Source organism: Pinus tabuliformis, chromosome 5_1 (genome assembly GCF_031772625.1).
Source record: "Pinus tabuliformis cultivar Carrire ecotype Pingquan chromosome 5_1, CPIR1, whole genome shotgun sequence".
Taxonomy (NCBI): Eukaryota; Viridiplantae; Streptophyta; class Pinopsida; order Pinales; family Pinaceae; genus Pinus; species Pinus tabuliformis.
Window position 1 is genome coordinate 965,621,878 of NC_142305.1, and position 26,576 is coordinate 965,648,453.

Consider the following 26,576-nt stretch of genomic DNA (forward strand, 5'->3'; position numbering starts at 1 on the left):
CTCGTGTCTACTGCCTTTGATATTGTGGATTGTTTAACGATGTTGTTGACTTATGTTTTAATATGATGCTGATGTTAATTAATGTTTTAAAGATTAAAAATCAATTAATTGAAGTGAAATACTAATTCACCCCCTCTTAGTATTTCCAAAAATTGGTATCACAATAGTTTCCTTTAGTTGCAACTTAACAGTTGGAAGGCAAATCTCATAAGTACAAAGATGGTAAAGTTAAAGAAGCACACATCCAAATGATCAAAGGAAGTATTTGGTATTGCAGTGCTCTCCAAATCTATTACAACTAATGAAGATAATAAAGTTGGTCTAGTAGCTCTTGAGTTCTATTATCACTTGATATGACAAGCTGGGCTGTGTCAACCTCCAACCAAGAGTAACTATTTCAAACCACTTGTAGATAGAAGTTAGGCCTTCTAGCATGAGAGGGCTCTCTCAAAGAAAACAATATGATGTTCTAGATAAAACTCAATTACAGATGACTAATTCTAGACTTTTGTGTGATTCTTGTAGGTGAAAGAAAGTGTGATAATCACTGCTGCAACATGATATCAAATTGTTGTACAAACTGAAACTGAAAACTGCAAAATGTAGCCTAAAGCTGAAGGAAATTCTTGCCCAACAATCTTATTTATGTACCAATAACCCTACTCTAACATCTGAAAATCCACATGCTTAATTCAAGCAATATGAAACCTCCAGTATAACCAGTCAAAGAGTTGATCCAACACCTAGGCTCCTTGATTGTTCTTAAGTGGACCATCTATTGGCAACTTAGAATAAAAACTGAATCCATAACCTAAACTTATAAATGAAAGAAACTCCACCTTCACTGATGACTGGAATAGACTTACCAAACGATCTTGATAATCATGAAAAATCACCTTTTCTTGATGAGTAAAATCATGAGGGCTGAATTCATTCATAACTGATGGCTTCTTTTGTCCTATGTCTTCAATTCCAGGAACATCATCAAATAAAAAGGAAACAATAGATTTGTCTTCCCTTCCATGTAAATAAACAAAAACATCCATACATTCTTGAACATCTTCAAACATGACATCCATATTGTGTGCATCAAAACTAATCTTTTGCTTATCAAACAATTCTGTTTTGAACTTTGGTAAATTTTCTTGAGGAATTTCATCCACTAACAGCTCCTATACAAACAAATTTATGCATATCATCCATGTCATTTTGATGATCCTCAAATAGAATAGGAAAAACAGGTATATCTAGCTCTTCATGTAACTCAAGTTTACCTAAAAGTGAACTTTCATGCACTTTAACCCAGACAACATCATTATGATTTTCAATGAAAAAAAAATAAAAATTCTTGTCTAGGTAGACAACTTTCATCACATGTTACCTCACTGTTCAGAATTTTCATGCATGTATTTTCAACAACCTGATCTTGAGGAGTTTCTTCTTGACATAAAATCTCAGAAAAGGAATGGGCTGAAAAACAATTTGAATGATTTGGCTCATACCTTTGACTACATATAGATTGACAAGGCTGCAAATTCTCATAAATTTCATGTAATATGACTTGACTATCAAATTGTTGATCCATTTCATCTTCAACTAAAGAAGAGACATTTGCTTGTTGGAAAACTTCTTGATCATCATGACAACTAGCTTGAGAAGAAAATTCATAAAGTTCCTCTAACATCTCCTCATCATCCATACATTCTACATCATCATCAATACTTTCAAGATATTGAATGAAACCCTTACAAAAATTACAACAATCTTGAAACAATGGTAAGGAAGGATGAGACTTCCCATAATGTCCAAAGAATATTCTATGGAAATATTTAAGAGAACACAAGCTTCCTGATTGCAACCCTTCATACCATACTCTAGCTTTGTCTTCTAGGGTAGCCATAAACATCTTCATGAGACAATCCTCAGGAAACTCAACCCTCAGTCTACATACATGCATATGAAATCTAACCAAATGCAGAACAACATCATCTTTCTTTTCATCTTTGAACATGGGAAGATGGGTTAACCAATCAACACACATCTTTCTTTTCATGTCTGAACATGGGAAGATGGGTTAACCAATCAACACGAGGCATAGGATTTGGAAAACCATAGATATGAGACCGATCCATAAGAGCATACCTGGCATTTCTTCTTGCAGTAGAACTCATCTTGGAACTTCTTCAAGCTACTGATCTTAAAGCAGTGGAGTCACCATGAAGATTTGACCTTCAAGATCTTTTTATATTGGAGTCAACAGGGTAATATCGCAACCTTCATAAAACTTTGATTTCCTGTTACCCTCAAGAATCAAAATTAATAGACTCAAAGAAAGTATGGGAAATGGAGCTTTTTCGACTCCCGATAGACGCGCCAAAATGTTATGACTTGATATGACAGGCTGGGCTATGTCAACCTCCAACCAAGAGTAACTGTTTCAAACCACTTGTAGCTAGAAGTTAGCCCTTCTAGCATGAGAGGGACCTCTAAAAGAAAACAATATGATGTTATAGATAAAACTCAATTACAGATGGCTAACTCTGGATTTTGTGTGATTCTTGCAGGTGAAAGAAAGTGTGATAATCACCACCATTGGGCATGGAGTCAAAAGAAAAAAACTCAATTACAGACAAACATTGTTTTGTGGAAGCCGAGGCATTTTTGGCTTACTAATGTGAATATGAACATATACAGTTAATCACAACAAATTGAAGGAAGTTGGAGAAATATAACAATAAATTCAAAGCAATCAAATAAGTTATGAAAATTGATAACAACATAAAAGCATGATGAGATGGTACTGAAACCAAAAATGAATCTCATGTTAAAAGCAGAGTATTGTTGCAACTCTACTTCTTATTAACTAAAAAAATATACAAAAGTGGTCTTTCTCACATTCTCGATCCACCCCTTCAAAGTGAAAAAGTTACACATATATAGAGTAAGGTATCCATTACAATAATTTGCCACTTAGGCTAGACTCGATGCATAGCTAAGAGACCTAATTTTAATTGAATTACAAAACATGGAGCCTTTATAGGGATATTTCTGTTTTAACAGAATTTGAATACAAATAGGAGTCTCCTATCATTTATGAGCTCAAAAAATTCTATGCTAGAGTTTGATGTGCTCTTTCCACATGGATGTGCTGACATGGTTGACTTGTCTGACCTGGACCTCCACCAAGTCGATTTTCAAAATTTCTGCAACAAATTTGGCTAGGAAAAATTCTGAAAAATAGGCTTTAAAGATAAGTGCATATATTCCAAACCCTGATATCTGTGAAAATACGGAGAGAGGATTTTGTAGATGAGCTCATTTTGAACAAAAAAGTCCTTCAGATTTCCAAAATTCCTTTCCATTTAGACATTAAGTGAGCTTGAAGTTAACTAGTAAAACAATCATTCCCGTAATTTTTGTAGCAAATTTTGGTAGTAAATTTCAAAAACACCTTTCTGCTAGCTATTTGACCTTTCTGATAGCGTTGAAGTCTTCATTAATGTTTATTAACTAAAAAGATTTCATTTACACTCCCTTAGCTGAGGTTTAAACCTGCTTTTTCCTTCATGAAAAGCTACAACAATTTCGTAACAAATAACTGGATTTAATATGGGGAGTTGCTACGAAACTGTGCATTTCTTAGTTTTTTGGATTTTTATGGTTTCTTGTGCCTCATTATTACTTCTAATACCTTGTTCAACTATACATAAGGTTGAATTTATTGGTTAAACATAGTAAAGACAAAATTTTAGGAATTCACCATGCTTAAGTGTTACAGATCCATTTGGGCACATCAAATCCCAACATTCAGATCAGTGTTTTAGGACTAATCACCCTAAATTCAGTTGTTTCATGCTCTAAACAAGTCACCCCTTTGAATGCATCCTTCCCAGACAGTTTCATGACTTGAATACATCCAAAAATTGCCTCTAGAGGGACCAACGCAGGTAAGCCCTTATGAAGGTGTACTGCAGAGCAATTAAGTCGACTGCCAAGGTGCTCTGCATAACACTTAGGCTTCCTTTCACCTGCGCTGGGCAAGAATGAGCGAAATTCACATAGGGTTTGGGGAATATTCTTATCTTTTGGAGTCATCTAGAAGTTTCCCTGTCTTATCAACTCCTATGAGCTCGAAAATGGATGAGGAATGAGTTAAGGAGCATCCTATCCTCTCATCCCTTCCTCCATGGAACTAATTCTAAGTATGGAAGGCCATTCAATGTCACCATTAATGAAAAAATCTCCTTCATCTTCCTATAAATTGACCACTCATCTAAGTGATCAGGGGCTAGATTATGTTGAATTGTAAGGAGATAATGCTGCTATGAGACTTGACTTTGGAGCAAATGATGTGATGCCACAAGCTTGTCTTGCTTTTGATGTGATGTGGATGGGATCCAAGCTGGAGGAATGAATTTGAATCAGACACTGATGGTTGTAATTCCTTCTTCTATCTAATAAAGTGTTTGAGCCTTTTTCCATATGTTGTGTTCTTTCATAATGCTTATATGTATGAATTGCTTCTGATTCCTTTCATTTATATTCAATGGATCATATGCTTTGATCGGTTTTTGTCTTCTGTTGTGTTTACAGGGTACTTCTCAAGTGGATTAAGTACGGGAAGGAGCAACAGAATTGATACAAAGGAGACGAGAGGAAAGCAGAACTACAGGTAGGCCTTTTATCCCCTCTTCTTATCTATTTTTTATTTGAAAAGTTTAAAATACTTTAAACTGTTGTTCTAGGCACAACTACTTGTCTAGTGAATTAGTGTTTATCTGTAGATGCTAAATTCTCCAAAACAAATTGGCGACCATACTGGGGAATAATCCTCTTTCCTAGTAGCTTATCCACCTCTTAAGACATCCTTGTAGACTTTATTTGTGTTCATCGATTGTAATTCAGCAGTTTACATTGAAAAATTGGTCAAAATTGTGTCAAATTGCCTCTTGAAATGGTTTATTGTCACCAACGTAGGCTTGTGAGGGATACAGTGCGCTGCGGGGCATCCCTGGCTTAGGGACAGTGCTTTGAAGCGCACTGTCTCCCACTCTGGGCTGCGCTGATCCTCCTAGGATCAGTTTCCCACCTTTGGAAAGAGTTTTTTGCCAAATTTTCTCTGTTTGACTGTTTGTTGATTGATCAATGAATGTTATGTCTCAGAAAATGAGTTTTTATCTCCTGGTCTAGCCCAACTTTGATAGGATTGATTAATGTTTCTTCATGTTTTCTTTGTCATTATCGATCAATAGTCAAAGTTAGGATATAATTGATTAATCTTCATTCGAAAGAAAGTGTCGTAAAGTCTTCTCTTCCTTCGAATTTGAACTGTCGTAAAAGTCTTCGTTCATATGAAAGATTGATTGATTGTATGTGCATATTTCCTTTTTGTTCATATTCACATTAAGGGAATCGAAAAGAAATACATGCATGTTGCATTGAAAAAGTTTGAGTGTGCTGATAGGAATAGTGTAGGGAAATTGCATTTAGATTGTGCTCTTTTCTCTTTGATCAAAAGAAATATGATTGCTCTATCCCTAAGTAGCTAGGATTTTCATCGCTAAATTGAATGGAAAGAATGCTTATCATGATAGCTGCATTCCTAGGAATTTCATAATACATCATGTGGTGAACTTGAAAGGCAAATTCCTAAGCAAGATCAACTTAAAATTAACATCAATTTACCTAATGGAGCATTGTCATTAACGAGAACATTTAGTGGTTCTAGTCTAGAGACGTGTTCCGACGTCGTAAAAGAAAGTATTTGTCGCTAACTTGTCTGCAATACATCTTGAGTGTGATACCTCATTCCACGTACGTGAGTATAACGTAGCTCGTCCACGTACTTTCAGGTATTTAGGGCAGTGTTACAGTACGTAAAGTATATGGGAATGCTCTCACTATGCGGTTTTGCATTAGACAACGCTTATACAGACTGGGCCTCCATGTACCTTCGGGTATATATGGGAGGACAAATCTAGGTTGCTATCCATCCTTAAGTAACTGAGTCGGCTGCCTTGTAAACTGTGTTGCACCGAACACAACACTCAGGGAGATTGCCTGCCCATACTTCTTGGTTCACCAGGAGGTATTATTAGTTCACAGTTACTTGGTAAACCTTTTTCCTAGTATACCCCTTTTTGTTTATTTATTTTTTGATAATAAAATTAATCAGCAATCGTGGAGGAACATCAACCCTTACCTCGTCGTTCGTGGAGAACAGCGAGCAAACCACCATTGCCACCCGAAGTGACACCTATTCGGACAAAGCGGTCTCGCTTAACTGAGTCTAGTACATCAAGAACTCCTAGTTCTTAATTTGAATTACCTAAATCATCTATTTTGGTAAGTACTGAGACTCCAGTTACTCCAACTATTTCTGGCCCATCCATTTCTGAAGAAGAAGTTTCAAAATTACCTGAGGACATTAGCACTGATCCTAGTGAAACAGTAACCAACGTTGTTCAACAACAAGTTGATCCTTAACTTGAAGTTTCTCAACAAGAAAGTACTTCTGAACTTGAATCCGTTCAACCAGAAGTTAATCCAAAATCTATCCCAGTTCAAACAGAGGTTACACTTGAACCTGAAGTTGTTCAGGAACCTCTTTCTGAAACTGTTGTTCATTTACCTGAACATCTGGACTTCGAATTTGAACATTCAGAAGTTTTTACTTTACCAGAAGACGATCAACTGGTTACCCCTCAAACATCAGTAACTATTGAAACTTCAATTTTATCAACACCAGAAATCTTTTACAGACCTGACGGTGAAGTTCTTCCACCACATTTAATTGCTATAGAGGAGGAATTGGAAGAACATTCCACACCTGGAACCTCGTTTCACTTTGGAAATGGGCTTTATATTTACCCTCAAACTCCTGATTTTTCTGCTTCATTTGATCCTGCTTCTTTTCAAGTACCTATCGATTCTTTAGGACAACTTTTGGTTCAGTTAAATATGGTTGAACAACCATCAACATCTCAGACTGTATCATCTGATGCAGCGGTAGCAGAATCTTCTATTGCAGCCTCTTCGATGTTTTCTACCACACTTGAGTCGCACTTGTATGGTGAATCGTCTGTCCTGGTTGGTTACCAATCATTGTCTGGAACCCACTCAGGGGTTGCTTCTACACCATGGTCATCACCCATGTCCTCAACCGAAATTTTACCTAGTTCTTCTCTAATGGGAACTCAACAGTTTGATCCCGCATATCACTATCAAGCTAGGCAATCTGGTTAACAAAGACCTATGTATCCATTAAATACTGGGCCACCATATGGAGAGCAATATGCTTATTCACCGTATCCTCCTTATTCCGGAGGACCACCATATGGTAATATCCCGTAGTATTCAGGTCAATCTGGAATTAGAGTTTGTCAATGGCAACCAACAATTCCAGTTCAACCAAGGCTTGTGTTTCCAACACAACCAATGCAAACTGTGTCAACTATTCCTACTACACCTATTGTTACTACTGTACCACAGTCACAAGTTCAAACTGTTGTATCTCAATCGTACAAACTAATCCTTCTACCTTGCAACCACAAGTTTCAGGTCAAGAAGTTCAAGTTACTCAGGTTGTTGTACAACAAGCACTTGTTTCCAGGGTTCAGCAACAACCTCAGGTTAGTATACCTTTATTTGGACTGACCCAGGCTTACACTGGTATAGTTTATTCACAACCTGGCCAACCTTTCATTGCTGGACAACAACAACCATTAAATAAATTGTTGGAAATAATAATGGGGGGGGGGGGGGGGGGTGAATCAGCATTAGTCAAGTCAATAATATTTTTCTTTTCTTACTTAATTTCATATACGCTACTTCAATGAAGGCAACCCGCGTGTGTACGCAACTATGTTTAAGGAAACAAGCGTATATCCAGCAAACTAATGATTTAGATAATTCATGATATGTTGAGCTTTAATCTGAGTATCAGTACTTTATTAAACATTAAACAGTAACCATGTGCAGTTAATAACAGAAAGAACCATCACACATAAGCATCACACATGAACACCAAGATGTAAGGTGGAAACCCAATGTCCGTAAAAACCACCTACTGCTATCGTCTCTGTCTTCTTTTAATAATAAGAAAATCTATTTACAACAATGTGCTGGTGCAGACTCATACCAGTACGCAGGCTTCTACCTGCAAAAGGCTACAACCTTATTTCGTTCTCCAGCTTCTACTGGAAAGGGAGCTACAACCCCCTAGCTCTTATACTAGCCGATATATTTACTAGTACATAGGTGCCGACCTACAGAAGGCTATGACCTTCTTTCTTCCTCCAGGTACCATGTTTCATAAATTTTAAAACTGGATACTCTTGGAACACAACACCATAATCTGAAGGCCACGTTTCATCCAATTTTCATACTGGACCCATCAACAACATTGAAGCTCAAAATCAATCACCACTGCAATACATCCATCAACTATATCTGCATCAACCAATCACTGAAACTCAATCTGAATAAACCAAAATCAATCAATAATTGAAAACCTCTGAACCTCTGACACAACTGAATCAATTATTCATTCATACTTTATTCTATCAACTGCAACAGATAGACCAGTACATAGTTTTGAGTTACATTATCATTCAGAATCAATTGTCATCTTAAAACCATGCTTCAGATTGTATACACTATTTGGTAGAAGCCAACCTGCATGTATACGTAGCTTCCTTGAAGCAAACCAACGTGTAGATCTGGAAACACTTTGCTGCACTTCCAGACTTCAAACATAATCATACATAGAGGATATAACATGTGTTAGTGATCAGATCTAGCCCATTCATTATCAGATCATATAACAATAAGTCATTATGATCCTGATCCATCATTAGATTTCATCCATTAACACTAAAGCTAATGACAATCAACCAATGTGAATATGCAGAATACTGTCACCAGAAAACAGTCACTAGAACACACTGCAGAACCCTGAATACTGCAACATCAAATAGAACCCTTATAGATCATACTTTAGAAGATATACGCTACATCCATAAGTCAAACCAGCATGTATACACCCTTTTACTAAGGGAAACCAACGTACAGATCTACAAATTCCATCCTGTGAGGTATACGCTACTTCTGTATGCTGAATCGACATGTATACGTTGTTTTGCCAAAGCCAACTTGTGTACAGATCTGGAAATGCTAACTTAAATCATCACAACTATTTCAGACTTCATTCATACCCAGATCATCACATTTACATAATAAAACATGCGTCAGTATTCAGATCTAGAATGTTCAAGGTCAAACCACATAATGATAATACATTTCAAGCCTTAGGATCCCGATCCATCATCCATATAGGTGCATCCTTAGTTCAGATCAAGCAAAGCATCACAAACCCATAACCTGCATGCTTGATCTCATACTTCATCAGATATTCATTACTTGCACACTTGCACTTTGGCCTAATGATCTTCTTCTCCTTATATAGGTTTAGGCCTCTCTCAGTACCATGGTCCAAAACCACGTAGGACCGATACCTTGGACCCTATACCTGGGGTCAATACCTCGGACCAAATACCATGGACCAATACCAAAATACCATAGTCTAAATACCACGGACCAAAACTTAGTTTTTCGACATGTACGCGCCTTTCCTTCTGTGAAAATGCGTGTGTACGTTATACGCACCTTGGTATATAGTGAACCTGCGTGTATACGCGACTTGGTATACAGTGAACTTGCGTATACCTTTCTTTCTTCATTCTTGCCATTTACCTGCTGTGATCTTTCATCTGAGAGAGTTGCCTTCTGAACTGATTCCTTGAAGCTGCCCCGCATTTCATCACATCTATAAATACTACTATCATGCATTCTGTCACATCTGATATCTCTTCTGTAGATTCATTTAGTTACCATATACAAGTGAGTTGTTTTGATACAAGTGGGTTGCCATTAAGTACAACACATTTATCATAATGCCAACATAAACAACAGTTGTACCAACAACAACAACAGTTGATTCAACAACCGTGGCAGCCTCAATTTCAACAACCCCAATTCCAGCAATTCCAACTCTAGTTTGGACTTGTTCCACAGGCTCAACTTGGTTTTGGTCAATCTCAAGCTTACCAAGGTCCTGGTCAACAAGGCTTTGCAAGTTATGGACAACCACACATTCAACTTGGTTATCAACAACCACCTTATGCTAGTTTTGTTCAACAACAGCCATAACAAGGTTACCAAATGCAAATGCCCTATGTCGGTGGTGGGCTCCAGTATTGTAGCAATAATGCTACAACTCCTGGAGCTTCCTATCTCTAATTTTATCAACCCGGTAGTTCGTACAAACTTGGAAGCGACGGTGCTGTATGCACAAGTACTAGCTCTTGTCGCAGCTGTCACTTGGTCAGCTGGCACAAGTCGCTAGGGCTCAAGCCAACTTCTATAGGTTCGCAGAAGAAGCTTTATGAATGATGGACGAAAGCTAACTCAAAGGAGACTAGTCTATTTGCAAAAAGAAACTGAAAGCCAACAAAGCATGAAAACCCTAATTTGACTAGCTAGACCCTAACTATGCAAAACTGTGAATGAAACTACTACCACTAATGCCATTACTTGCAGTGAACTGAAATACATGCATCTAAGCTACTTGCATCTGAAAAGACATGTTTTTGTATTTTTTTCATTAAGTGGTTGGATTTATTGTGATGATGCTTTTGATTAGGGTTTGGTTGTGTAGGAGCGGTTGGAATGGAAGGAAAGCATGGGCAAGGTCAGGATGGCTAAGGGAGGTCCCAGAGGGTCTCTAGCATCAGTCCACAGAAGTCTACCACGTTCGGATGCTCAGCAACCGAGTTTGCAGGCTTCTACAGGAAGTCTGCAGGGGATCCTACAGGAAACTCAGGGATTTCTACAGGAAGTCTGTGCAATTCTACAGGATGTTTGGCCATGGAAGGTTTTGGGAGATGGTGAAGTGTTGGAGTGGTGTGGGAGGATAAGTGAGATGGAGATGGAGCTGGTGATGGCTCAGGAGCAGAGAAATCAGATGGAGGAGAAGTGCATGCGGTGGTTTGATGGTTGGAAGGATGGGATCAACGAAAGTGTAAGTAAATGGAGCTAAGTGATTAATGGATGAGTTGGAGGGTAGATGAGTTGGACAGAGGCTGAGTAGGTGGATTGAGGAGAGATCAAGAAGAAGAAGAAGGAAGTGGAATGATAAGGAGCAGCGTAAATGAAACAAATGACTTATGCACCCAAAACGAGAAATTCATTAACCTATGATAACTGTGCCATGAAACCTATGAACATCAATGGAAAACCAAGAAATGAAACTCGTGCATGGAAGTGAAATGTAGAAGTATGGTTCAATGTCAAAAGTGCATGGATGGATCTTCAACGAAAATGTCTATGTTGCAGCTTGCATGGAAGTGAGAAGAATTGCGTTTCTTTTTGGTGGTTGGTTATGGACTGCACCCCAATCCCTAACAGAGATGGCAGTGAGCCTTAACAACCTTTTGCTGGAGCTCCAATAATTTATAACTATCCTCCTATCGAATCTAAGCAACTGAAAGCAAATCACCATAAACTAATCCTATCTAAGCTCATGAAAAAGACTAAATTAACAGACTGTAAATTCGAATTGCATGTGAAAGTAAAAAAACTCAAAGTGATGGAACGAAATGCAAATAACATTACAACACCGAGGAGATCTATTGCTCTCAGGTTGGGCCCTAACCTGAGAGCTATAGCTCCCTTAGAAACTCAGAATGAGATCAAAATCTGCCTGCCTTTATTCATAAACGAAAGTCTGATGACATGCCAAAATTGGCTTACAAAAGGAACAAAAACCGAGCTGTAGCTCGTACTTCCAAATTACAAGAGTAATACAAAAGTTCAAAAAGCTTCTATCCAAGGCTACGGCCTCAGTATTTATGCAAAATGATCATCCAACAGGTGTCCTTGATTTGTGGAGCTCGGCTGTCCAACTGAAGGTTAAACTGCTGATCCTGTAGGGCAGTTATAACTGCTGTTCCTGTAGAACAGTTATAACTGTTGTTCCTGTAGAACAGTTGGCTGCTTCTAAGCTCGGTGGGGAGATGGATTGGAGCTCGGAGCTATGGTGGGAATCACGAGGAAGGTCCCCAAGACCATGGACATCCTCTCCTAAAAACCAGCAGTGCCACCTCATTGCCTCCTTGTCTCCTTTCTCGTGGTCTTTTCTCCCTTTTAATGCCAAAAACCTGAAAGCATCATGCATTAGTCACGTAGATAGAATGCCTACCCTTCTTCCTACAAACAACATGAATAAACCAAGAAATGAATGCATAAGCAATAAAAAATGAATGGTTTGAGCAGAGCAAGTACGCCAAATGAGCCCAAATTGTACCAAAAATTGGGGCTCATCATCACCCCCTAGCTAAACTATTTGCTCATCCTTGAGCAACTTAGTCCAAATCCTCATCCTTCATTGCTTTCACTGCTTCCCTTGCATCCCAAGGTTCTGTGGTAGTGTCTTCTCTGTGGATATGAAACCCTGATTTCCTGTTCACCTCTTCCCATTGTTGACTGTCATCTTCCTCTGTATTGCCTTCAGTCAGTCCTAGCAGTAGTGGTGGGCTGAGTTTAAGGCCAATCCAGCTGGCCTGGAGGCTTTGCATGGATTTCTTGTAAAGTTCAACCCTTGCCAAAGCTTCCCTCATCCGAATGGGGGTATGGTACTCTCTGATTTTCAAGCTGTGTGCCAGGGTATTCCATCTGCGTGCACATGCTTGGGCAACATTTTCTCCCAACAACCTTTCCATGTCTTCAAAGTGAGCTATGGCCTGGGCCTGTTGGTCCATAAATCTCAAGGAAGCTGTGGGATCTGTAGCCAACTGTTGGTGGGCTGAGATGAGTGCCACCGGATTTTCTACTTCTGGTCGAATGAACAGTGGCTCGTTCACTTCTCGGTTCATGACCGATTTTGCTTCAGCTGCTCTTTGATCCTCATGGTTTAACCATGAGGCGAACGCCATCAATTGCATATCCCCCAAAGCAATATTGGGATCCCAGGTGACTTCATTAGGCAAGGCCAAATTGTGGAGGTAAAACTCTGCTAATTTGGCTTTGTCCTCAGACGAACTAGTACTGCACAATTCAGAAAATTGTTGTGGGTTTTGGATATGTGAAATACCTCTTTGTGCCAAGGTGTTTATTTGGAACTGCAGCCATTGATCTTTTAAGAACAATCCATAGGATTTTGCAGGTGTCCTGCACTGAATTGCCTCCATGGCCCAACTGGCCATGCAGGCCAATTGTGCTTCCTTTTGTTGCAGCTGTTCTCTTAGGGCTTGCACTTCAATTTTTGTTTGCTGTTTTGCTTCCTGTAGAAGTGTCATTGGCCCTTCAAGGCTGGTGGTCAGTTCCTTTTTGCCTTGTTGTTCATTTGTGATGTCCTTGGAGGATGTTCCTGCCCCTACCTTTAGTTCCTGTAGCTGCAATCTCAGTTTCTGATTTTCTTCCTGTAGAAGCACACGTTGGCAATTAGCCACATGTTTAGCCATGGTGAATTCACTCCTGACCTCCTTGAGTTGCTCTTGTAAAGGGCCTATGTCCGCCACACCCTTTGATTTGGCGATCTGCATCCATGTGTGGGAACGGACTCTTTCTTTCTCTAGTTCAAAAAATAGAGGCACAGTAAATTTCTGCGGTATGATTTTGCCCGCTTCTAAAAAGGCGTAGTATGAATTCAGATTAGGTGAAGGGCTAGGTTCTGGTATATGTTCTCTTTCTATCTCTTCAGGCGGTTCTACCTCACCCTCCCTTGGTGTTGAGGGTCCTTCCCCTTCCTTCTTTTCCGTTTCCTGTAGCCGGGCCAGAGTATCCTATAGAACATTTTCAGCTTCCTGTAGCCGGGTTTGTTCAGTCAACAAGTCTAACCTTTCTTGCCACGTATTTTTATTTGGACTCCCCTTCTCGTAGGTGACTGTGATCCTGGAGGGTGACTTTTCTTTGGGAGAAGCAGGTGTATCTTCGATGACGATCGGGCTGCTGGATTGGGCCTGTGGCTTGCCCGTCTTTATCCTAACACTTCTTCGAGCCTTAAAGTATAGAGGGGTCTCCCTCTTCCTCTTTCCTTTTGGCTTAGGTGGCGTGCTGAGGCCAGCTAATACAGCTGCTGCCTCCCGTGCCAGAATATCCACCTTTCTCTCCTTGGGTTTCACCTTTTCGGGGCTTCCTGTAGAAGCTTGTTTCTGCAATTTCGGGCTTCCTGTAGAAGCCTTTGTCTCTGTTTTCGGGCTTCCTGTAGAAGCCTGTTTCTCAATGATTTTTGGGCTTCCTGTAGAAGCCTTTGTTTTTGTTTTTGGGCTTCCTGTAGAAGCCTTTTTCTCAATGATTTTCGGGCTTCCTGTAGAAGCCTTTGTTTTTGTTTTCGGGCTTCCTGTAGAAGCCTGTTTTTGCTTTCCTGTAGACACAGGTGTCTCCACCTCTGCTTGCTTGCCTGCCTGAGTTTTACTTTTTGTTTTGGTTGCAGGTGCTGTCGAGGTACTTGGGCTGACGTGGACCACCTCAGCTTTGTCCATTCTGCTCTTCATCCTCTTTTCCCTTGCTGACAGGATAGGTGTGCCACCTTTTTCTTTGTCCTCTTTTTCCTCATGCTTCTTCCTTTGTCCTCTCTTCTGTACTGTGGTCGGGGTCTCTTGGCCTTCTTCTCTCTGTCCCTCGGCCACTGCTTCTTGTTCCTCACTGCTGGAGGAACCCGTTTCTTCGATCAACATCTTAATGTCCCCATCTTTTGTCAAATTCCGGAAGGATTCCCATGAGAGGGGGACCTTATATGAGTGCAATGCATCTTCCACAAGAAGCTTGATCAACCCATGGTGGGCTATCTGATCTGGTATACCCTCTTTCAGCTTTGTGGCACACTCCATTAGAGACTGCAGTAGGTAATAAGGGATGCTCAATTTTTGTTCTACAGGAAGGTCAATTCGGTACCTCAACTCAGTGAGCAGCCGAAAGTGATATGCATACACGATGCTGAAACGGCCTTCACAAGTAATATATTTCATGATTTGCAAACTGACTTCATTCCATGGTGGCAACAGGCTCGTCCTTCGCACCCCATTTTTGTCCTCCGAGAATTCTTCCTCAGGTGGAAAGAATTCTTTCTTTACCTGCTGGCTCAGCTTCCTTTCTTCCTTATCCCACGGCAAACCATAGGAAGTTCTGTGATCCGACTGATATGTTCTGGGGTGAGCTTGAGGTTAGACCTCTGAAGTTTATGTGGCCAGTGTTGGGATTTAGGCTTCAGAGCCTGCAAGAATTCTTCGGCCACTTCATCTCGTAGCCCTGCAGCTTATCACAAAAGCATCCATTGTGCTGGTGAAGAGCTCTACCACTGGGGTTTTCCCTTAGTTTAGTTGAATCAGTGGGTTCCCGTCTTATAAACCAACCCGACATGATGAACACGGTTGTTTTAATTAAAGGTGGCAAATGCAACAGAGATTTGGTTTATTAAGGCAGAGCATGCATATAATCCACAAAATTCAACACAGTCTACCTAAACTGACATCCTGTAGAACGACAGCATAGGCACAGCAAACAACAATTCCACCAACCAGACTATGGACGATGGTCTTGCCACTCTTACTAACCAGTTGCATGAAGAGTTCAGGGTTACCTCTTTAGTTGGCCACCTTTTTCGTGAGGCACCCACTTCCCTGTAGAAGACTGCGTTCCTGTAGACTGCGTTCCTGTAGAACTGCGTTCCTGTAGAACTGCGTTCCTGTAGAAGCAGTGCGCAATTCTCGGGGAGGACTGTAGTTGGCCCGCGCTCGTGTGCTTTATTACCTTGTGTTGGTAGCCAAGCTCGGCGTATCAAAGTGCAGAGTATCAGAATAGCCCACCCGAGTTTGAAGTGTTGGATGATAAATGCATGCGCATGATCTAGCCGATTAGATTTTGAATCGGCGCAATCCGTGGCGCGGGGGATGAGCTGTCCCCGCCGGACTGTTGGGCGACGTCATCCATCATCCGCCTGCGTATTTACTTGCTGCCGCATCCATTCCCACAGATTTGCCGCCGCCTTTTCCTGTTAAACTCATGCTTCTGACGAGAGTGTTCTCACGTGCGTGCCGTTCATTCTCTTTGTCGTGGCCGCCACCCAAACATCCAATTACACTTTAACTAGCCGACGTGGCCAGTCGACGGGCCATACGGCCGCTCAACCATTCAATTTTACGCTATGCAAACAATTTCAAAGTAAAATTCATGCGATTTGATGAAAGGAAGGGTTGAGACACTTACCTGCGTGGCTGCACACGATTTTTCCAGTTCTTGGACGATGGTGAGTGGATCTACCTGCTGCATGCGACTTACACAGACCCGGAGGCTCGTGGTTACAGGCTGCCAACGATGGAGTGGATGTTTTGCTTGCATGTGCCCGCGTTTTATTTCAGATGGCGGTGCTGTGAATGGTATCCACTCGAGCAGGTTGAACTGTTACAGGATTCCCGCGAGGTGTCTCGTAACAGTCCTTTCTCCTTGGGTGCATGCTGCACGATGGAGGTTCTGGCCTTTCAATCACGTTCCCGGAGCTCTTGATGCCTGCGGTATGAGATCCCAGCATTTGTTTAACTTTGAAAATGGCTTTTCCCGCGAGAACTCATCGATCTTCTTTGTTGGTGCAGGGAACTTGGTCGCATGTCGACAAGGATGGTGGAGCAAGGTGACAACAATGTGCAAGGGTGCCAACAGAGGCTTGCATGCATCCAAACCAATCCATAGTCGCTAAATCTCCTTTTAAGATGAATTCTGGCCGTCCAAAACTCCTACAGGAAGTTTCCTGTAGAACACAGAGCTTCCTGTAGAAAGTTCGGCCTTCCTGTAGAAAGTCTGTACTTTCCTGTAGAAAATCCGCGCCTTCCTGTAGAAAGTCTGTACTTTCCTGTAGAAAATCCGCGCCTTCCTGTAGAAAGATAGCATCTTCCTGTAGAAGATTCAAACCATGATAAAATTGCACATACCTTGAAAAAACATGGGTACTCTTGGAGGAGGTGCTGGTGAGGTTCCTTGACAGCATGGTAAGGACCCTTGGCTTTGAGTTGAAGGGCTTCCTCTCCTCCATAGAACATCTGCAACCTGCATGCAATTTTACCATATTTTGCTTATTGTTTTTTTTTCTCTTTTTTTTTTTTTTTTTGAAAGATAACAGGGGCACCTCAAAGAGGTTTTTACCCGTGCCATCTGCCCTGAGCGCCTCAGAGAGGTTTTCACTCAAGGATCTTTTTCACCTTTTCTCTTTTTTTTGAAAGACAATAGGGGCGCCTCAATGAGGTTTTCACCCCTACTACCTGCCTTGGGCGCCTCAGAGAGGTTTTCACCCAAGGATCTTTATTTATTTTTTTCTCTTTTTTTTCTTCTTTTTTTCTTTTTTCTTTCTTCTACCCTACCCTACTTGAAAAAAACAAAATCATTTTCAAGTATAAGAATACTTCCAATGGAGCCATGTGCACATCAAGATTAGAGACAAAATGATGTGAAGGCTCGGAATGCATGCTTTGACAACTATCCAAATTTCAGAGACAAAATGATCTGACTTTGAAAGTACAAAACATAGCTGAGGAAGAGAGTACTGCTGCAACTTAGTGACTGTCTTGAACCATGTCTCGATATAGCTTTGATATGCTTGGTCCTTTTTCTGATCTGAATCATGTTTCATGTCACCTTCTAACATGACTTTCTCTTCTTCCTCTTTTTGCTGATCTTTCTCTTGAGTACATGGAGGATTTGATGATAACCATGAGGGATCTTTCTTTATCTCTGATTCTGATCTCTTCTCTTCATCAAGTGCAGCCCATGATTCTTTGATCTCCTCTTTTGAATCTTCTTTTGCCTTTGGTCCTTCAATGTTGTCAATAGATTCTCTCTTTTGCAACACTCTTCCTGAGCTTTGGTGAACATCATTGAGCTCAAAAGGATTCATTTGCATATGTTGTGCCTCAACTTTGCAATTTGGTTGAGCTGCTCCATTGCATGGTTTTGGAAATGGTGCTACGGGTAACTGAGTGGAGGGGTGTAATTGAGATGGAGGTGGATGGCATTGTGATTGGGTAGGCATTTGAGGTTGCCTTGGTGGAGGAGGAGGCGATGGTTGTGGATGAGCAGGTGGTGGAGGACAATGAGCGGGATGAGAGTTGTACTGGGGCCTCCACTCCTGATAAGGTGCATTCCACTGAGGCTGTGGCTGAGCATAAGAGTGAAATGAATGAGCAACTGGTAGGACATAATATGGATCTGTGAAGGAACAAGGAGGATATGACCAAGGAGGAGGTGTAGACCAGGAAGGATGAGCAGGGGGATCCCAAGAAGGCATGAAAGTGGCTTGATAGGGGTCATAATAGGTCTCGGGTGTCCCTTGCATTCCCTGCTGGTAGGGTATGGGTCCATGTGGCCTCCTTTGGTTCATATAACAGAGTGATTCAGTGACTCCTTTGGCTCTCTGGTATGCAGCTTTGATTCTGGGTAAGGAAGGGCACTGATCTGTAGGATGGTATTCTTCATAGATGAAACACACTTCTAGGGAGTGCATTGGACATTCGTTCCTAGGATGCTTTCTAGTGCACCTGGGACAAAAGATGACCAAAGCCCTCTTGGCTTCCTCTTGCTTCTTTTGGATCCGCAAGGTATCCAGTTGCATGGCAAGAAACTGCCTCATATCACTCTTGAAATCTTTGATCTGATTTTCAAATTCATCTTTGGACAAGATGTTGCTCCCAACATTTCTGCTTGTAGCCATTTGCTCCAGAGGAATGTTTTCTTCTTCTTCTCCCCTAGAGGTTCTTCAAATATGTCTTGATGTCCACCCAGGGGTTCTTCAATCACAGCCATCGAAGAAGAGAGAATCTTGGCTGTGTGAAGCAGTGGGGGTGTTGTGCAATCATTTTTCTAACTTATCTCTACTCCTACAAGACATGAAATGAAATCTTTTTGCTTGGGTTTTTCTTTTTTCTAATTCTACTTGCAAAACTGAAATAAATTGAACTGCAACTAACTATCTCGCTAAAATGAACATGCGGAATTGAAATGAAAGCAGGAAAAGACTAATCTATTTTGCTCAAATGAAATTGCAGGAATGAAATGCTAGTCTACGCTTGCGGAATTGAAATGCTAATCTATGAAAGCGAGAAATGCTAATCTATGAAAGCAGGAAATGTCTATGCTACTTTTGCAGAATGGAAATGAAATAAACTACTGAGCAGAAGGTTGTAGTAGAAAATAGAAGAATAGCAACAATCACCAATACTCTGCCGCTTCCCCGGCAACGGCGCCAAAAAGATGGTGGGCTCCAGTATTGTAGCAATAATGCTACAACTCCTGGAGCTTCCTATCTCTAATTTTATCAACCCGGTAGTTCGTACAAACTTGGAAGCGACGGTGCTGTATGCACAAGTACTAGCTCTTGTCGCAGCTGTCACTTGGTCAGCTGGCACAAGTCCGCTAGGGCTCAAGCCAACTTCTATAGGTTCACAGAAGAAGCTTTATGAATGATGGACGAAAGCTAACTCAAAGGAGACTAGTCTATTTGCAAAAAGAAACTGAAAGCCAACAAAGCATGAAAACCCTAGTAAACCCTAATTTGACTAGCTAGACCCTAACTATGCAAAACTGTGAATGAAACTACTACCACTAATGCCATTACTTGCAGTGAACTGAAATACATGCATCTAAGCTACTTGCATCTGAAAAGACATGTTTTTGTATTTTTTTCATTAAGTGGTTGGATTTATTGTGATGATGCTTTTGATTAGGGTTTGGTTGTGCAGGAGCGGTTGGAATGGAAGGAAAGCATGGGCAAGGTCAGGATGGCTAAGGGAGGTCCCAGAGGGTCTCTAGCATAAGTCCACAGAAGTCTACCACGTTCGGATGCTCAGCAACCGAGTTTGCAGGCTTCTACAGGAAGTCTGCAGGGGATGCTACAGGAAACTCAGGGATTTCTACAAGAAGTCTGTGCAATTCTACAGGATGTTTGGCCGTGGAAGGTTTTGGGAGATGGTGAAGTGTTGGAGTGGTGTGGGAGGATAAGTGAGATGGAGATGGAGCTGGTGATGGCTCAGGAGCAGAGAAATCAGATGGAGGAGAAGTGCATGCAGTGGTTTGATGGTTGGAAGGATGGGATCAACGAAAGTGTAAGTAAATGGAGCTAAGTGATTAATGGATGAGTTGGAGGGTAGATGAGTTGGACAGAGGCTGAGTAGGTGGATTGAGGAGAGATCAAGAAGAAGAAGAAGGAAGTGGAATGATAAGGAGCAGCGTAAATGAAACAAATGACTTATGCACCCAAAACGAGAAATTCATTAACCTATGATAACTGTGCCATGAAACCTATGAACAGCAATGGAAAACCAAGAAATGAAACTCGTGCATGGAAGTGAAATGCAGAAGTATGGTTCAATGTCAAAAGTGCATGGATGGATCTTCAACGAAAATGTCTATGTTGCAGCTTGCATGGAAGTGAGAAGAACTGCGTTTCTTTTTGGTGGTTGGTTATGGACTGCACCCCAATCCCTAACAGAGATGGCAGTGAGCCTTAACAACCTTTTGCTGGAGCTCCAATAATTTATAACTATCCTCCTATCGAATCTAAGCAACTGAAAGCAAATCACCATAAACTAATCCTATCTAAGCTCATGAAAAAGACTAAATTAACAGACTGTAAATTCGAATTGCATGTGAAAGTAAAAAAACTCAAAGTGCTAGAACGAAATGAAAATAACATTACAACACCGAGGAGATCTATTGCTCTCAGGTTGGGCCCTAACCTGAGAGCTATAGCTCCCTTAGAAACTCAGAATGAGATCAAAATCTGCCTGCCTTTATTCATAAACGAAAGTCTGATGACATGCCAAAATTGGCTTACAAAAGGAACAAAAACCGAGATGTAGCTCGTACTTCCAAATTACAAGAGTAATACAAAAGTTCAAAAAGCTTCTATCCAAGGCTACGGCCTCAGTATTTATGCAAAATGATCATCCAACAGGTGTCCTTGATTTGTGGAGCTCGGCTGTCCAACTGAAGGTTAAACTGCTGATCCTGTAGGGCAGTTATAACTGCTGTTCCTGTAGAACAGTTATAACTGCTGTTCCTGTAGAACAGTTGGCTGCTTCTAAGCTCGGTGGGGAGATGGATTGGAGCTCGGAGCTATGGTGGGAATCACGAGGAAGGTCCCCAAGACCGTGGACATCCTCTCCTAAAAACCAGCAGTGCCACCTCATTGTCTCCTTGTCTCCTTTCTCGTGGTCTTTTCTCCCTTTTAATGCCAAAAACCTGAAAGCATCATGCATTAGTCACGTAGATAGAATGCCTACCCTTCTTCCTACAAACAACACGAATAAACCAAGAAATGAATGCATAAGCAATAAAAAATGAATGGTTTGAGCAGAGCAAGTAGGCCAAATGAGCCCAAATTGTACCAAAAATTGGGGCTCATCAGTCGGTATGCAAAGACCTATTGCTCAGGCAATTCCATCATATCCTGGGTATGCTCAACCTGACTTGAATCGACAGTTGCCATTTGTAGCAACTTTAGAATTACCAAATTTAAATCGACTCACTAATGATCCAATCTTATATGCACCTTGGTGGCCGGTAATTCCGCATAAGTTACCATCTGACATTATGAAATTTAACGGAAATCCTAGAGAAGACCCATCAAATCATGTCATGACCTTTCAATTTCTATGTTCATCAAACTCCTTAAATGATGATTTGGTTAGACTTCGTCTTTTCCAAAGAACACTTACTGGTCCAGCTGCTAAATGGTACATTGAGTTACCAAGAGCTTCTTTCGATAATTTCACCACTTTAGCCACTACATTTTTGACCCACTTCCAGTTACCCATCAGATACAAGACTGGAATGGAACTCCTAACCAACTTTAAATAGACTACTGCTACCCATATATCATATCATATTCATGAGTGGTGGCGTCGTCATTGAATGGTTAAGACATATGTTCCCGATCAACTTTTAGCTGAGTGGTTCATAAAATCCTTGTTGCCATCAATCACCGAGGATGTGGCAAAAGGTGGAGTTGTCACAGAAGAGCAAGTTATTGCTCGTGCCCAATACTTGGATTTGATTTAGGCACAATCTGACACGCTTTATGATAAAATTCCCAATGCACCTCGACCAACTTTAACTGTTCCCCCTCCTCCACAATTGAGTAAGGACTCTCATGCCGACGATGGTGTGATTAGTTCTTCGAGCACGCAAACAATAGAAAGACCACCTGGTCAAAATCTTGCTCTTTCCAATCAAACTACCAATGCATCATAAAATACTCTTGCCTCCGAAAATAATGTCATGTCATCTGACAAAGGCAAAAATCTGAAGCAACCAGGGAGCAAGAAAAAGGGGAAAAACAAAAAGAAACAAGATAATTCCCCTCCAGAGAAATCATTTGATTCCTCTACTTCAGCAAGGAAACCTCATTATCCATGTTTGATCTCTAATGATGAGCAATTTACAAGACATTGTCCACACCGCTCTAAGGTCTCTAAACTTTTAAAGACTTCAAACACATCGACAGTGTTAATTGATCCGTTTCCAAACCTGGAGACACATTTGGTTGCAACAGACCATGCGTCCACATACCAAGTACTCATGTTATCCATCACAAAGCCAAAAAATGAAGTTTTGGTGTCAACGAGAAACAAAGATTATGGAAATCCATCGTCATCGTCGAATGATCAGGCCACTGATCAACTTAATCCTTTTGACTGCGACTTGATCTGAAAATGTTCCACCCATTGTACCTGAATTGACAATAAAACCACCAAAGGGAGTTGTGCACAAATCGATATTTAACCCTCGAGCTTGATTAGCTCAAAATTATAACATAGTGGAAGATCTTGCTCAATCACCTTCTGCTATGTCGACACTCGAGGTGTTGCAAAATTGTCCCTCCCAGAAGCAGGCTTTACTATCAGCAATAGGTGGAATAGATCTTATGGATTCAAATCTTGTGGTTTTTAACCATGCGGGATATACACCACAGTTACCGGCGCAGTTAGCTTTCCTAATTCAAGTAAAAGCTCTCAATAAGAATGTTCACCGAACTATTATTGATGAGGGGGCATCTACTTGCATTATGTCCATGAGCTGCTAGAAAACACTTGGTTCACTGCCGTTGTCACGATCACCGACCACGTTGAAAGCTTTTGATGGAAGAACATATACTCCATGTGGGATTTTGAGTAACCTGCAAATCGAACTAGGGGGAAAAACAGTTACTGTTGAAGTTGAGGTAGTTGACGGACCCCTTGATTATAACATTTTACTGGGAAGGCCTTGGGTATATGCTATGGTCGTTGTGGTTTCCACGTACTTTGTACTATTGCATTCCCTTTTGAGGGTGGAATCACAGTCATTGATCAGCTAGCCTTCTTTGCAAATAGTTCACAGGCTACGGGAAGCATTCTGTTGTTACACAAACCCCCACTGTCACTTCAAAGTATTGGAGTAGGTCTCTTTAAAGATCCTTCCCTAATGGGTACTTTTACCCTACCGTCACCATCTGATTTGGCAGAAGTGGCAAGAGTAGAGACTTGCAACATGATTTCCTCCACCTCATTTGATTTAAGGAGGACTGCCAACAAAGTTGAAGTTGACAGTAATATTGGGGTGATGCCGTTAAGCCCCATTGAATCATCACAACAACCAATTTTTTGGGCTTGTGCGGAAAACCCAAATATGCACTCAACAATTGTATGGGTAGATCGGTCATTTGAATATGGTACCTCTTCGGATCCTTTTTCACGCATACATTCTACAGATGAAGGAATCATCCAATCAATGATGATAAGAGAGGGACCATGGGAATATTATCATCATCATTCCCATCTTCCAGATGACATTGAAGATTATTCGAATGAACTAAACCACCCATTAGTCGTTGATTTCCTATCGATTCAGTTTTCATAGACACAATCGAATCTGAGAAAAACCTATCAAATATTGAAGAAACGATTTCTATTAATATTTCGACCAAGCCTAATATTGTAGAGAACATTCATGTCAGCAAATCTTATTCTCCATTGGAACTCGATAATTACCGTACTCTCTTTCGTGAATTTAGAGATATTTTTGCATGGTCTTACGAGGAGATGCCAGGCATTGACTCTAGTATTGTTGAACACGAAATTAAAATGTACCCTGATGTCAAGCCAGTGCGACAGCGGCTTTGACCTGTTCATCCAAAGAAAGCTGCTGCAATTAAAGCAGAAGTTGAAAAACTTTTGCGGGCTGGTTTTATTTTCCTTGTTCCTCTTACTGACTGGGTTTCCAACATTGTTCTTGTCATGAATAAACAAGGAGCAATTCGAGTGTGCGTTGATTATAGGGATGTAAATCAGGCATGTCCAAAGGACAATTATCCTACTCCTTTTATCGACCAGATTATTGATGAATCTGCCGGATGCGAAATATTTTCATTTATGGATGGATCTTCGGCTACAATCAAATCAATATCTGCCCACAGGACCAATCGAAACAACTTTTATTTGTCAATGGGGAACATTTTCCTATAGGAAACTCCCATTCAGTTTGAAGAATGCTAGGGCCACATTTCAGAGGGCAATGAATTATGCCTTTCATGACATCAAGCACATTGTTCAACCTTACCTTGACGATTTACCTGCTCATTCACGAAAGTGGACTGATCACCCGCAACGCTTGAGAGCAATATTTTTATGGTGCCGACACTACAAGATACGACTCAATCCACACAAATGTGTGTTTTGCGTTGGTTCTGGTCGCTTGCTTGGATTTGTAGTGTCTCAAGAAGGGATTCGACTGGATCCGTTAAAGGTTCAAGCAATTTTGGATTTGCCTCCACCTTCAAATCTTTTACAGTTACAGAGACTCCAAGGGAAAGCCAACTTTCTGAGGAGGTTCATTCCTAATTACGCTAAAATGGATAAAGGTTTTACACGTATTTTGAAAAAGGAGATACCCTTTCATTGGGATCAGGTTGCACAAGCTTCCTTTGACGCTCTTAAAGATACCCTGATTAGAGCTTCATTAATGTATTCTCCAAATTACCAAAATGACTATTACCTGTATCTCATTGCTGCAGATACAACCATTAGCATGGTTTTAGTCCAGGAAGAAAATGGGATTGAACATCCTATTTATTACTTGACCCGTAATCTCAATGATACAGAAAGTAAGTAATGTTATGTCGAAAAACTAGCTTTGGCAGCTATGCAAGCTGTTCAAAGATTTTGCCATTATATCCTATTACGGAAAACAACTACCTTTTCAGATTGCAACCCTATGACATACATTTTGTCACGTCAATTGATGGGGGGAAAATATTCAAAATGGATAGTTATTCTACAGGAATTTGATTTAGAATTCATCAAGTCTAAATCAAAGAAATCTCTAGTTTTCACTGAGTTACTATGTGACCTTCCCTCAACCTCCATCGATTCAACATCCAAACCATCAATTTTGGATGAGTCTCTGTTTCTAATTTCATCATCTGACGCCTGGTATGGAGATATACTTATTTATCTCCAAACCCAAACTTTCTGGCAAGATAACTCTTGCTCGCAACAGTGATGTATTCGATACCAAGCCAAAGATTATCCGATCATTGGCGACACACTTTACCGTCATGGTATCGATACAATTTTATGGAGGTGCCTCACGCATGAGGAGGCCTAGAAAGTATTGAATAATTGCCATTTAGGTGCCTGTGGTGGACAATTATCTAGAAATGCAACCGCACAAAGAATTCATCGTGCTAGTTACTTCTGGCCAACTATATTTAAAGATTGTATTATTGCTGTCAGAAGCTGTCATGCATGTCGGATATATGACCGAAAAACCAGATTACCACATGCACCATTGCATCCAGTCGTTGCTGTTGGCCCATTCGCCAAATGGGGCATTGACTTTATGACATGTAACCCCACCTCGGCTGGGGGACATGGGTATATTATAGTCGTTGTTGACTATTTTACCAAATGGGTCGAGGCGATACCAACATTGAACAACAATGGCGAAATGACTGCTCTTTTCTTTTTTAATCATGTGGTTGCCCGGTTTGTTGTACCACAAGCCATAGTTATATATCATGGGTCACATTTTCGCAATCACATGATGGTGAAGTTGACTGATAAGTTAGGATTGTCACATGATAGTTCTACCCCGTATTACCCGCAAGTGAATGGACAGGTTGAGGCCATCAACAAGGTCCTGAAGCGGATGTTGCAAAGAATGATAGGGGTTCATAAAAGAAACTGGCACTTAATCCTGTACTCTGCCTTGTGGGCATATCGAACCTCAGTGAGAAATGAAACTGGATTTACACCCTTTAAGTTGGTGTATGGTTTGGAAGAAATCTTACCGATACAATGTGAAATTTCATCACTCAAACTTGCGATTGACCTGTTACCCCACACTCTTGAAGAAGAAGCACGTTTCTTGGAATTAATCCATCTGGATGAAACTTGTCGTGATGACGCATTGGCTAACGAAGCGCATAAGAGACGTTTTAAAGTGCAATATGATAGGAATGTCAAGCCTCGTATCTTCTCAGAAGGAGACCTGGT